We start from the raw sequence: 12,852 nt of genomic DNA, 5'->3' as shown, positions 1-12,852 counted from the left end.
GAACCAAACCAGCCCATTGGATCAGCTTGCTGGGAGAAGGAGGCCTGCTTCAGCAACGCACAAGGGAGGCATGTACCGAGCATTCGCATCTGTTCGATCACCTAGCCTAAATAACAGATATCCATTTACAGCACGGCCCCCCAAGGACAATTTTTGGGCTTGATTTCAAAGTAAAACTCCAACTCATTTTGCAAATCTGTCAGCAAAAGACTCATTTTTGTCCCATGCCCTCAAATGTGTCCCTCAATTCTTTTATTCTAGCTGCAACTTACTATACAAAAAGAAAACCCTCCTTTAAAACAAAGAGAATGTTACTTGTCTGTTATGCTAAATACAACATGTTGTTAAAATGGGCCAACCAAAAATCTACCACAGAGACATGACAAAGTAGAACCACAGCTTTTCTCAGTCAGCTCTTATCCCTTGATTCTCTACAGTGAGAACAATTTTTTTTCCCACAAAAGTCTGACTACAGGAAAAAAAATACTATAATTAATTTAATGAAGGCCAACATACTTTAGAAATCTGTGGGAGTCCTCATTTGGATGTAATTTTACTTTTGGATTTTTTCCACTAATAGAACAGTAGCAACTCTGAGGCATTTGGCTTTCTACAGAATACTAGTACAAAATTTTTAACACAAAATTTGTATCTAGAATTTACCTGTAAATACTTCAAGTCGCAAATTAAAATAAAATTACTGATATTTCCTTGTTGGTGATACCTGTCTTACCCTTTTGGGGGCTGGGGAAATGGGGGAAATAACTTACAGCAGATTTGTTTCTTAAAAGAATGAAGGGGTATCAATGCCAGGCCAAAAATTCAATGTCATTTTAAGATGCTAAAAAGCTGGTCTATATGCTAGCCTCAAACAGGTAACATCTGGCCCAACATGGAAGTAAGGTATTGCCATTTTCTAAATTATTATGGATATTTATTCAAGAAACATGAACAAATAATTTAAGAATTACCCTTCCTCTTCATCATTGATTTATAGGAAGATGCATTTGTAACCCAGAAGCAATACAGCAAGTATTTTAAAAACACATGTAATTGTTTTTCCATGATACTAAGCTGTGCTTTAAAGCAAGAGGAAGACCAAGTATCTTTTATGATTATTGAAATCAATGGAATCAAACATACACTTAGAATCATAGAATATTCATTCCTTTTTTTGCTGGATAAAGTCTCAATTCAGGAGAACATATTTCTATTTTTCTGACCCAGCAGCGAAGTGGAAAGGGATGCCAAAACCTGACAAACCTACAGCACAAGCCTTCCATGTAACAAAACCAATTTGTAATTCCAAATGGAGTTAAATAAGGGAAAAAATTCTGTTGCTTGTTTGCAGTTCAAAGTTCAATTTCATTAGTGTCACAATGAAAGAAGAAGTATCCACAGACTTCAGTTTTCAGTTCTAAAATACTTCTTTATTCAACTACATATTTGTTTGTTTGTTTTCATTTGGTTTTAACCACTTCATAACCAGTAGTCATACAGCCAAATGTATATAAATAACTGCATTCGGTGGGACTGGCATTAGACTGTGCCTCTCTTCTTTCTGAAATGTATTTCTTTTGAAAGGAAACTGGATTTTTTTGATGCAAGTGTGTGCAATTTTTTTTTTCAGAAACACTCTTAAAATATTGATTAAAAAGAGAAGTTGTATATGTGTATGTAAATGCATATATGGGAGCTGTAGTCTGGTCCCTTTCATGCTGTCTATTGGTTGAGTTCCCAAACATGCTTAAACTCTCAGAATACTGCAATTATCAGTCCCATTATCAGATGTCCACATAGGCCCAGGCAAGCATCACTACAAAGTCAGACAGTTCACAACCAAATAGAAAACACAAGAACTCAGCTCTAGTCCCAATCCACAAAATGAAAGAGGGGAAAAAAAAAAAAGGAAATAAAAAAAAAAAAAGAGAGAAATACAAAGCATTTGAAAGAGCAAATATTCTCCCAGTACATTACCTGATTAAACAAACTGCTGTACTTTTTAAAACCTTGTCATAAACCAACTTTTGCCTAATGGCCCCAGTAGTATTCTAAAACAACTACAAAATATAAATGCAAACAAAAAGGCAGATTTTAACCTCAAGCATCCATTATTCTGTTAGAATTTCAGTTTTCTCACTATTTGCTCTAAGTTTTCCTGAGCAAAATGCAAACCTCTGAATGGTGAGTTTATTCAGAATTGCGGGTAAGACTGAACTTCCCTGGAGTAACACACATTACAGCCTTACCTTCCCAGAAAAAAGATGTATGAAGAGATCAGAAAAGTAAGACAGACAGACAGCTTGTAACCTAGGTCAAATGCAAAATGTTTATGATGAGTATTCATTCCAGCGATTTAGTTTGTAAAATAATACAGCTATCTTGTATACACCACAGCTTGTTGTACCAGGAAGAACATTAGTGCACTGGAGTGGATACTCATGATACATTTTGTTTTCTTTAAAATTCATACAGAACAATATGCAATGAGTAACTATCCTTACACTTTCTAGTGCATTTATCACAGACATATCCAAGTGTCAAATTTCTCTAGGCATAAATGCTAAATTCAGCTTTAATTAACTGTCCTTTAGTATAAGGCAGCTTTATATGATTAAAAAGAACATTTCTTTCAGTCATTCATGGCAGTCTAAGCCACATCCACGCACATGGTCAAAGTTCAGAAGACTGAATCATTATTATTACTGAAACTTTTGTGCTTGCCCTTAATTAAAGCGTTTGCATTTCAGTTTATGATCAAAGGCCATGTTCGGAAAGCACTTAACTTTTGCAAAGAAATAATGCTAGATCCTTTTCTCAGTTACTCTAGATTTACCTCATCAAGTCACCAGTGGCTTCCAATGACTTCCCAGTACTTATTGCTGTCAGCTGCTCAAATGCACTATTCTGTCACCGCTGTTATATGCTCCCGGCATCTCACAATACCTAGGTACACACCACATCAGGCAAAGCATATGATAAGAGAAACTACTGAAAGTAGTCACTGAAAAATTGACTTATACTCTTTCAATATAGCACCTTCTAGGAAGGCATTCACAATTCCACACTCTCAGTATAATTCTGGCAGTGGTGTAAGAACACAAGAGATGCAGACAGTTTTACCTTTACGCTACCTGGAGGTGCTCTGGCACAGTGACCATGGGCACCTTTCTGTCCCCCCCAGGCCCTTTTGCACAGGAAGGAACCTGACCTCTGCTAACACAACCACCACAATTCCACAGACAGCTGCTACGGACAGTCAGTCCTCATCCTCACCACAACCTCCTGCCTGCCAGCCAGTCAGCACCACCCGTCAGAGTTGGGGAGTAACTCTATTTCGTGTAACTTTCCAGTCAAAAAAGTTGTACCCTCATGCATTTGTGGCGGACGAGCTGAAAATGCTGAAGTTGTTACTAGGTTCTGCAACAATATTGATCAGCTTTTATAGGATAGATCCCATTCCAGTACATGCAGCAAATTCATTTTTAAAAAGAAGATATTGATGAGACGCTGTACATTTACCAGCTATTTATTTTCATCATATAGATTAACAATTTGCTAAATAGTTCAATCAACATAGCATAGTCAGCAAAGTTAAACACTTCCATCAATACTTTGTTGGATACCTGCTTATTGGATGAAGGACAATGCCAATACAGTCATTTTCCACCCTTTAGTGCATAATTATTTCTAAGAGTCCATATAAAGCAAAAAAGAAAATCTTTTCCCAATAGGCACGCATATGGTATTGCAGGGCTTACAGTTCCACTGGGAAAGTTGTTATGCAGACAGTAACAAATGATAAAATTAAATGGAAGATGAAAACAAGTAAAGGGAACATAAGCTACATCAACTTTACTGCAACGCTTTTGCAGTGCTATAACATATATAATGTTTATTATATAATATATCAATAAAATATAAAATAAAAATTCTAAAATTTTTTTTAATAAATATTTCCCTACTATCTACAGTAGGGAAAGTGGGGCTTCCCCTACTATATGTATGTCCCTATTATTTGCTGTATACCAAATGACAGTTTCAGCTGTTTATTTATCTGAAAGGGTCAAAAAGAAGGGCAGGCATATCTGCGTACGGTTGGATACTTTTTACAGGCAGTGTTTGATTGTGACTCTCTAGCAGAGTGTGGAGTCAGAATCATTCGTTTGTGCAGCACTGAGACTATATACTACCTCCGGGCAACACTTTTCAAGAAATAATATGAGGATAACAGAAAATAGGAACTTCTCAGTCTCTAAGAATCATCACGAAATGTTTTTCTTTCCAACTTCTCTACAACTGAATATCTTTCTCTTCTCTGTGCAGGCTGCATCTTTGTACACTTTCTAGAGAAGACTACCAACTCATGGTACAAGATAAGCACTAAGAGATCCCCCTGAGCAAGGACTGAGGTTAACAGAATTTAACAGCTTATGTAGGTGCATAACTAAGTGTATGAATAATGAGCAGAAAAACACAAAAGCCTCGAGTATTTGATTACAACTACAGTTTTGTTTGTTTATTTTTACAGCTTGGGCATATGATCAGAATTGCCTTCAAAAAACTCAAACACACAGTTCAGAAATAACACACTACTTAGGAACTCACTCTGTGTCAAGTGCATCACAAAAAACACGCCACCTCTCTGCAACATCCAAATGGAAGCTGGAATAGACCAAGTGACAGAAAAACCTATACATTATGAGTGCTTTGGAACATGCTACAGAGAGCCAGATCAGATCCAGCAAGGCTTATTAACTCAGCATAACTGCCAGCCATACCAGAGCTGTAGTACCTTGCACTGTGCCTCTACACAAAACGATACCAAACCGTATCCACACAATGGCCCACTGCAGCTCAGATTCCAGGAGCAGGTTACAGCTTGGGTACGGGGCCTGACTCAGCACGGCTCACAGCTTCGGCTGCTGACACTCAGTCTGCAAATTACCAAGAACTGACTATACTGAAGATGTGCTAGGAGGAAAAAAGGCAGCTCCTGTTAATGGTCTTTCCCCCACAAAGCACTAAGGTCACATACACAGCTTCTTCCCCAGTATGCTCCAAGAATGAAACATGCAAAGCTGAAAATCGCACATTTGAAACACAGTTATAACAGCCTCCTCATATCTAGGTCTATTCTCTTCCACAGCTATTCATATGATAACTAATCCTTGAAGGCAAAATCCTAAGCTTGATTTATCTCTTGGAGTCAACGTAAATATGAAAAAGCTGTCAAATCTATCCATATAAATCTAAATAATCTTTAATATGTTTTCAGTGTATGCAATGAAAAAAATGGAAGGAAGAAACTGTTTACCTTGTTAATGTAGTACACAGCAGGAGCACTAGATTCAATTTTTTTAACCTATTTGAAACAGCTTTTTTTCTCCACTGAGAAAGATCTGTCAACTGTAACGTTATGTGAGAGATTAAAAGTGACAAAGAAAAATGGTCTTTATAAATTAGAGATAATTAACATTTGAGTCTTCGCACCATTAAAAATAGATGCTCTTCTGCTACTAGTAATTAATTTGCTCTTTACTGAAACTCGGGGTACAGATACTATGTCAGTATCAGTTGCTGCAGTACACTGCTTTTTTTCAGGGAGAAGAAAAAGCCGTGTATTGCTGCACCCAGTCAACTCTCGGCTAAGAGTTAATGCAGACCTATGCTGCAAAGCACTGTCGTTTTGCACGATGAGATCGCCGTCCCTCGCTTTGTGAACAGCTGCTAGCAAAAGATGACCTCTGCACTGTGGTTCCACGGTTGCACCCATGAAGAAGCACCTACCAGTGAAGGTTCAAGCATTGCGTGGTCTGAAAGACCATCCGTTCTCAGCTGCAACACCTCTAGCCGTGACGGGGGAGCGACGCAGCGCTCACCCGCTCAGTCCCCCACAGTGGTCAGTGCTGACTGACAGAGGCAGCAGCGCATTACAGGTTGGTTGGTTGCTCATTAGTCAACCTGTTTTTTTCAGAGGTCAGGCTTTTGCAATCATTATAATGACCACTGGTAGTGAAATAATGAAACGCAGGCTTTTTCCTCCATCTCTCGGTTTTTTTGAACAAAGCCCAACCATGTGAAGAAACCTTCTGTAGTCTTAAATAGCTACTGAATATGCTAGGCATTTCCTCAGTTATGATTTTTATATAATGTAACGAAGTCCTTAGTCATTACAATCAGCCAACAGGCTGGTTGCTCTCCCCCCCCCCCCCCATCATAATTTCTGGGAATCACCCCTTTAAAGTCTATTGCATAGTAGGAACTATCCACAAAATCTGAAGAGTAAAAATCCCCTTCAAAGTGCTTGCGATGCCTGCTCTTCCCTGCTTGCTTTCACTGTGAAATAAAAGTCACAGAAGGCAAATTCTAGCTTCTGTCAGCAAGCTACTCATGGAGCATTCCTAAATGTTTTTGGCTATTCATTTATATGGGCCAGCCAATGGGGAGTTGTTACTTGCTCAAATCTGAATACCTCAGGCTGGTTAGTACAATTCCACTATGCAAAGATCATTGAGACAGACTCCACAAACCAAAAAAAGCAGTTAACTGCAGCCAGGGAAACCCAGATGTTCTGACAAATTACATCCCAAAGAATACTCAGTCCAAAATGATTAAGAAAATAGGATGTAGAAATAAATGTATAGGCTTTTGTCTCACACTTCCCCCTCCCCACCATCTAGCTGTTCCTATAGCTTGAGCAAAACATGACTGATCTGGCAACGTCTCTGTCTGCCTGTTTGAGGATCTTGCTCCCCTGAAGCAGCAGTTCAAGCTAGAATTTCAGGGAAAAACGCCTTCCTAAAATGAAGTATCCAGCACTGCTCACAGGGCCTGAGGCAGCTGGATGGGGAGGAGAATCTCATTTCCATAGGACAATCAGAGAACCTGTGCCAAAAAACCATGCTAGAGAAGCCAAGGAAAGAACTTGTACTCTAACCAGTTATTTCAGGGGACACTTGAGAGGATACAAGCCAAGGGTGGTGAAAAGCACATAACAGTTGTCTGATGAACAGCCAGTCAACACAGTCTCACTTCAGTATATGACGCACAACATAAATTAAGGCAAATATTGCTGGACCGATCACATGATGAGCTCAATGGCAATATAAAATTACCAGAACACAATCTTCTGCATCAAAACTTGAGTAGAAGTGGCACTGTCTCTGAATATTTGACAAAATGAATTTAAATTCCCATTTTTGCTTTACTGAATAAACAGTCTATTTTTGAGTATGCTAAAATCTGAATTTCATAACTTGTATCTATTGCCATAAAAATTGCATTAAGTTCTTCAGAAATCTTACTGTAAATTAAACATGACACCATTTACACTGATGAGCCAGTTACTTACAAGAAACAAAGTTTATATTTGCATCTAGTATAGGTATTTCCAACACTCCCAATTCCTCGACAGATTGCAACATTTACTCAAATGGCAGAAAGTTATTCAGATATCAAATGGCAGAAGGTTATTCACATATTAAACACAGAAAAAAAAAAATCTTAATTCCTTAAACAAGTCCAAACCATTCAATACTCCATACAAAATATCCCTCAGCCTACTGACTCACAGGAGCAGCTGAAAATGAGAACTCAGAATTTAAAACCCTCTGCACCTGGAGCAGTCATTTCCCCAGTACATACCCTCCACCTAAGTTCCCTACAGAAGCTGATATTGTGCCTCTGCCAATACCTGAATGCATTGCCTGCTGGGGGCCTTAAGTTCAGTATTTTGAACCAGTTATTTTTCTGTGAGGTATAGCACTAACCAACTATCAGCTCCCATCGATGCAAAAAATTGTCATATTGTCGCGGTTTAACCCCAGCCAGCAACTAAGCACCACGCAGCCGCTCACTCACATAAGATTACCCAAAAAGAAAGTTAAAGATTTTACCACCCGTCCGTGTGTCCCCCCCTCCCCCGCCTTGTTTTAAGGTAACTTTTTAAAATGAGTTTTTAAATTTTAAAGTGAATACTTCAGAGCAATTCTGCTCAGCCAGCCAGTCTTGACCTTCTTCATTTCCCAAGGGGTGTCCCCCTCAGGGAATTCCAGCAGTGGATTTTCCCCGCAGTTACTGCTACGCACAGCTGCAGCAGTACCACCACCAGAAAGAACTTCTGTGAAGAGTTAAAATTAATAACATCGTTTCCCTAAAGTCTGTGCCACCTTTACAAGCAGTGCCCATCCATCAGTATTCTGGACATTTGTAGGAGATGTTGAAAGAAGCAGAGAAAGCTGCTTCAGCTCTACTGTAGGAAAGAATATGTGTAGAGTACACATTTTCCGACTAACCCCACTCCCCTCAAAAGCAGTCACAAGAGTTTGAAAAGCAATCAAGAGCCTGATATTTTAATAAAAAGAAGTATTAGCAACATAGGGCTGTAAGAACCTCCAGATCATTTGTTTCAATATTTTACTGTCACAGACACCACATAATCAATCCCTCTTCATGCGTTTTTGAACTACACCTTGAAATTATTTGAATTTCTTCTCCCATCCTTCTGACTGGAAGGTCATTCCAAAAAATGATTGCTATAATAGTTCAGAGTCATTTTCTAATTTGCAGCCCAGCATTATTCATGGAGAGTTTATACTCATTTGCTCTTCTGCCAACATGGTCTTTTAGCTAAGTAATTATTTTCTGTTCCTCATACTGGTCTCCTGATGTATTCATAAGAAAGGAATCATATGCCCTCTCGTACTTCATTTTCTTAGAATAATAAGCCAAGCTTTTCCAATACACTGTCATACAATAGGCTCTCCATTCCCCAGATCACCCTGTCTGTTCCAGTCCTAATTCATCTTTCTTGAAAACGAATGATTACATTACTGACAGCTTTCCAGAAAAGGCCTAGCTTGTGTATACCAAAATGTAGTTCCCTGGATTCGTCTGGGAATCCTGTTTGCCTTTCTCCGCTGCTGCTCAGTCACCCTTTGATCAACTAATTTGCCTGCGTTGTCCTTCGTGTATTTTGTTTCCAATGCATGAAGTCTTAGTTCATCCAAAAAGTTCACGTTAGTAGAAAATACAGGGTCATGCACTTGGAGACTACTGGTTTTCATCCCATTTCTATTATTCCAGACTGAGTGCCTTGAAGCTGCTCCATGGTTAAAGAATTCTCTCAGCCGGCAACCCCTTTTCCCTTAGGAGACTGGGAGCTTTCTGCACACACTGAATTTTTCTCCAGTAAGTGGAAGCTTGAAGGACTCTTACATATATTTCCAGAAAAGCAGGGAAAATAAGATTTGTCAATAAGGATTTTTCTTTTGTTCTTATGACAGTTTGTGATAACGTTTAAAAAATATTGGAGGCTAAGGTCTGGTGGTGGTATTACCTAATAGATGGTAATTCGCTTCTGGTTTGGGGAAATCTGGGCAAAATTGCTCATCAGATTTACTGTGGTAGAAGGCATAAGTATAGGTTAGACAGATGAGAGGGAGTACATAATTTTTTCGGGCGTGCTATGAGCTCTATTTTCTTTGCCATAGTAGACAGGATCTATCTATTAATAGACGTCCGTTTTAGCAAGCTTATATCTGTACTTCCCTAGATAATGGCCCTTACAACCTGTAGAACTGCAGTACTATCATGAGAATGACTATTGTGTCCAAGGCTCCCACATGCTTCATCCGTATTGCTAAATATCCACGCTTGAGGAGGGCAAGGAATTTTCTCACAGGAACCTCCGGAAGTTCTTGGGAAAATAAACATTCCCAACTGTCCAAATATAAACATCCCCAACTGTCCAAATATAAACATTTCCAAAACTATCCACAAAGAAAAGATGTACAAATTCATTTTTTCATTTAAGAAAGTATTTTGCTCTTGGACTAAAACAGTTAAACCTGCATAACTGGAATTAAGTTCTTAGGTATATAAATACTCAAACAAATAACCTACAGGTCAGCCATCTTTAAACAAACAGACAATCTTTGATAGTGCTCTGACCTTTGCATGAGCTCGCTCTCTCTAAGATGAGAAACTGAAAGGGTTTTTATTTATTTAGTTATTAAAGAAATTCACTGCTGGCTTCAGAAGTGATTTCAAGATAGATGTCTCTCTCGCTATCGAAATTAGTTTCTGCTTTAAAGGCAAGAAGTAGGTATCACTCGCAGCAGGTATCACCGTGGGCCTATTTTACTCCACAGCAACCTAAACATGGTTTTCTACCTACAAGACAAGGCAAAAAGCAGACATCACACTGTTTCTATACTTCTCAAAGTTGTAACAGAGACAAGTTTATGTTAAGAGTATTTCATTGTTTTATTGGTGAAATTATATTCATAGTCATTTCCATATAAAATGCACATGACTTCGATCTCAAAACCATTTTACAGAAAGACTGGCTTTCCTCACCTGACTATGTGTCACTGTGCTTAATTGCCATATTAAGATAAACACTGTTTTTATCCATTACATTGGTGGTTTTTTTTTTGTTTTGTTTTTTTAAGCGTAACTGCAATCTTCAAGACATGGTAATCCTTTTCTAAATAAGCATGATCAAGCTGTTGCAGAACTCTCAGTTAAAACCAAATAAGCTATGAGCACCCTACTTTCGGACAGGTAAGTAGGGTCAGGAAACTTGATAGTCATGGCTGCCTGTGGCAAGTAATTAAATTCTGATTCTTATGAATCACAAAGTGTGAATAAAGACATTAGGTAAATATTTTTAAGTAATTACTTGTTTCTTTCAGAATTTATATACTGATGATGCAAAAAGATCCCAAGGCTCAGATTAAACACCAAATATATTTAAATATTTTGACTACCTAAAAAAAAAAGATAATAGATTACCACATTTCAGTTTTAAAGAAGTTAATTTTCTGAGATTGTTTCTATCATGCTTTATCAGCAAATAAACAGAAAATATTAGGAACAGTATTCTTAGCAGACACATTTAGGTCTGAAATTTGACCATGCTTCTGTTTCTAGAAGTCATTTATAGATTCTTTCTTGCTTTTATGTTGCAACTTCTTATTTGGAAATTCAGCACGGTGATGTTTTCTGGGAAAGATTGTATCTGTTATTAGATAAGCTGGTATGGGAGGGAAAAAAACAGACAACTTTTTTTGGCACATGAAGTCTCCTTCAGGAACTCAAGAAAGCTTGTGCTGCTGAAAACTTGTTTCCTCCATCATATCTGCTTGTCTAACAAAAGGCTACCTACTCCTATAGACCCTTAGACCACCCCCAATTTGCCATAAATTACGTAAGAAAACGGACACTCTTTCTGTGATCTTTTCTGATGTTTCAAAGCCAAGCCATCTCCATTGTAGCCCACCAGACATATTTTCTGTGAGATATCCAAATGTCAGCCACAACACCAAAGCTTATTAAATGAAGTTGCCACAACCAGGAGATAGGAAAGTTATAGCACAAACTCCAGTGACAGCTTTCCCCCCTTTCATATTTTGCACGCTGCTCTTTCCCTTCTGATGCACAGAATAATTTTTCACTATCACATCCTTTGTTGCTTCCAACAGTGCTCTGCTAAGATGACAGCGCTTGCTGACTCACCCTTCACTTCCTCGGCAAATGACATGAAATACTGTAGGATGCAGAGATTTAAAGTCAGTATCATATCTCAGGATACATACAAATTGACACCAGGAATGGGAATTGGAAATTTCAAGAAGTCACATATTTCAATGCCACTGAACAGAAACTCCGGTTTTAAAAATACTCTGTCAGTAAACACCCTTAGCTAGTCGTCTTCCAAAACCAGTCAACTCATTAAAAGTCAAGTTGGTCTGGGGAGGTGTACGTCAGTGTGTTATCAACATTCTTCTCATACTGAACCCAAAACATAACACTATACACCAGCTACAAGAAAGAAAATTAACCCTATTCCAGGCAAAACCAGGACAGAGATTCTATTTAATTTGGGTCCAGGTCTAGGTAAACTAGCTTACAGAATATACCTGCATTTTAAATCATTAATAGTTCTCCGAGAGATCAAATTTAATATTAGAAATTCACTAGAAAGTGAGTATACAACAAGAGTAGGGGATAAAAAAAGCACATGCACATTTTAGCAGGAATGATTTTATGTCAGGTAGATTCTATGACACAGATTTGATTTCTGTCTAAATAAATCAAAGGAACAGATATATCTTGCCATAGATGATGTAAATTTGCATAACTTAATGGCTGACTACAGGTACTGCAACATCTTGAGAAGGACTTTTGAAAAGAAGTAGGAGATTCTATCTACTTAATAAACAGCATATAGGCTATACTTCCAAAAAGGCTACATTAGTAGCCTTACATATCAAAATAATTTTAATTCATCAGCTTCACAGGAATGGCACTAGTTACACTCAAGCACAAGTAATACAGCAAAGCTTAGCAAATACAGGCTTTAGCATAGTGAAGTGGTGTTCATTTTTGCTTTATCCAAGTATAGAGCAGCCTACAATTTCTCCTCACTCCTTCCTCCCAACAGTCAAGTCAAATCTTGTCCCCTGACACAGGGAATAATTATTTATAAAAGAAAAGCATTTTAATATAAGATGAATTATATGGATGGTAGTTATACATGTAAAAGTATGGTAATCTCTTCAGCTAGAGGACAGGTTGTGATATAGTGCCCTGAATTGCACAGCATCCTATATGCTGACAGGATGGTGGTAGTTCTAGAAAATTAATGTTTAGAGGTTTCCTCTTCCACAACTCATATCTGAAAGTGAAAAAGATATATGCAACAAAGAATAGCTTATAAGTGAAATAATGTTGTATTCATAGAGCATCTTCCAACTCATACAATAAATTCTGTATAAATGATTGCAGACCCTCTGTATCCGATGTGATTATTATAGTAGTTGCCCAAACTCAGCCATCTTGCAG

At 38.0% G+C, this 12,852-nt stretch overlaps 1 protein-coding gene across 1 annotated transcript in view; it reads right to left on the bottom strand.

The window, feature by feature from the left end:
- Positions 1-12,852, bottom strand: part of INPP4B (inositol polyphosphate-4-phosphatase type II B) — a 381,542-nt gene that overhangs the window by 179,003 nt on the left and 189,687 nt on the right. The window lies entirely within an intron of this gene.

The sequence above is a fragment of the Buteo buteo genome, chromosome 1 (assembly GCF_964188355.1).
Source record: "Buteo buteo chromosome 1, bButBut1.hap1.1, whole genome shotgun sequence".
Lineage (NCBI taxonomy): Eukaryota > Metazoa > Chordata > Aves > Accipitriformes > Accipitridae > Buteo > Buteo buteo.
This window is presented reverse-complemented; position numbering and strand designations above follow the sequence as displayed.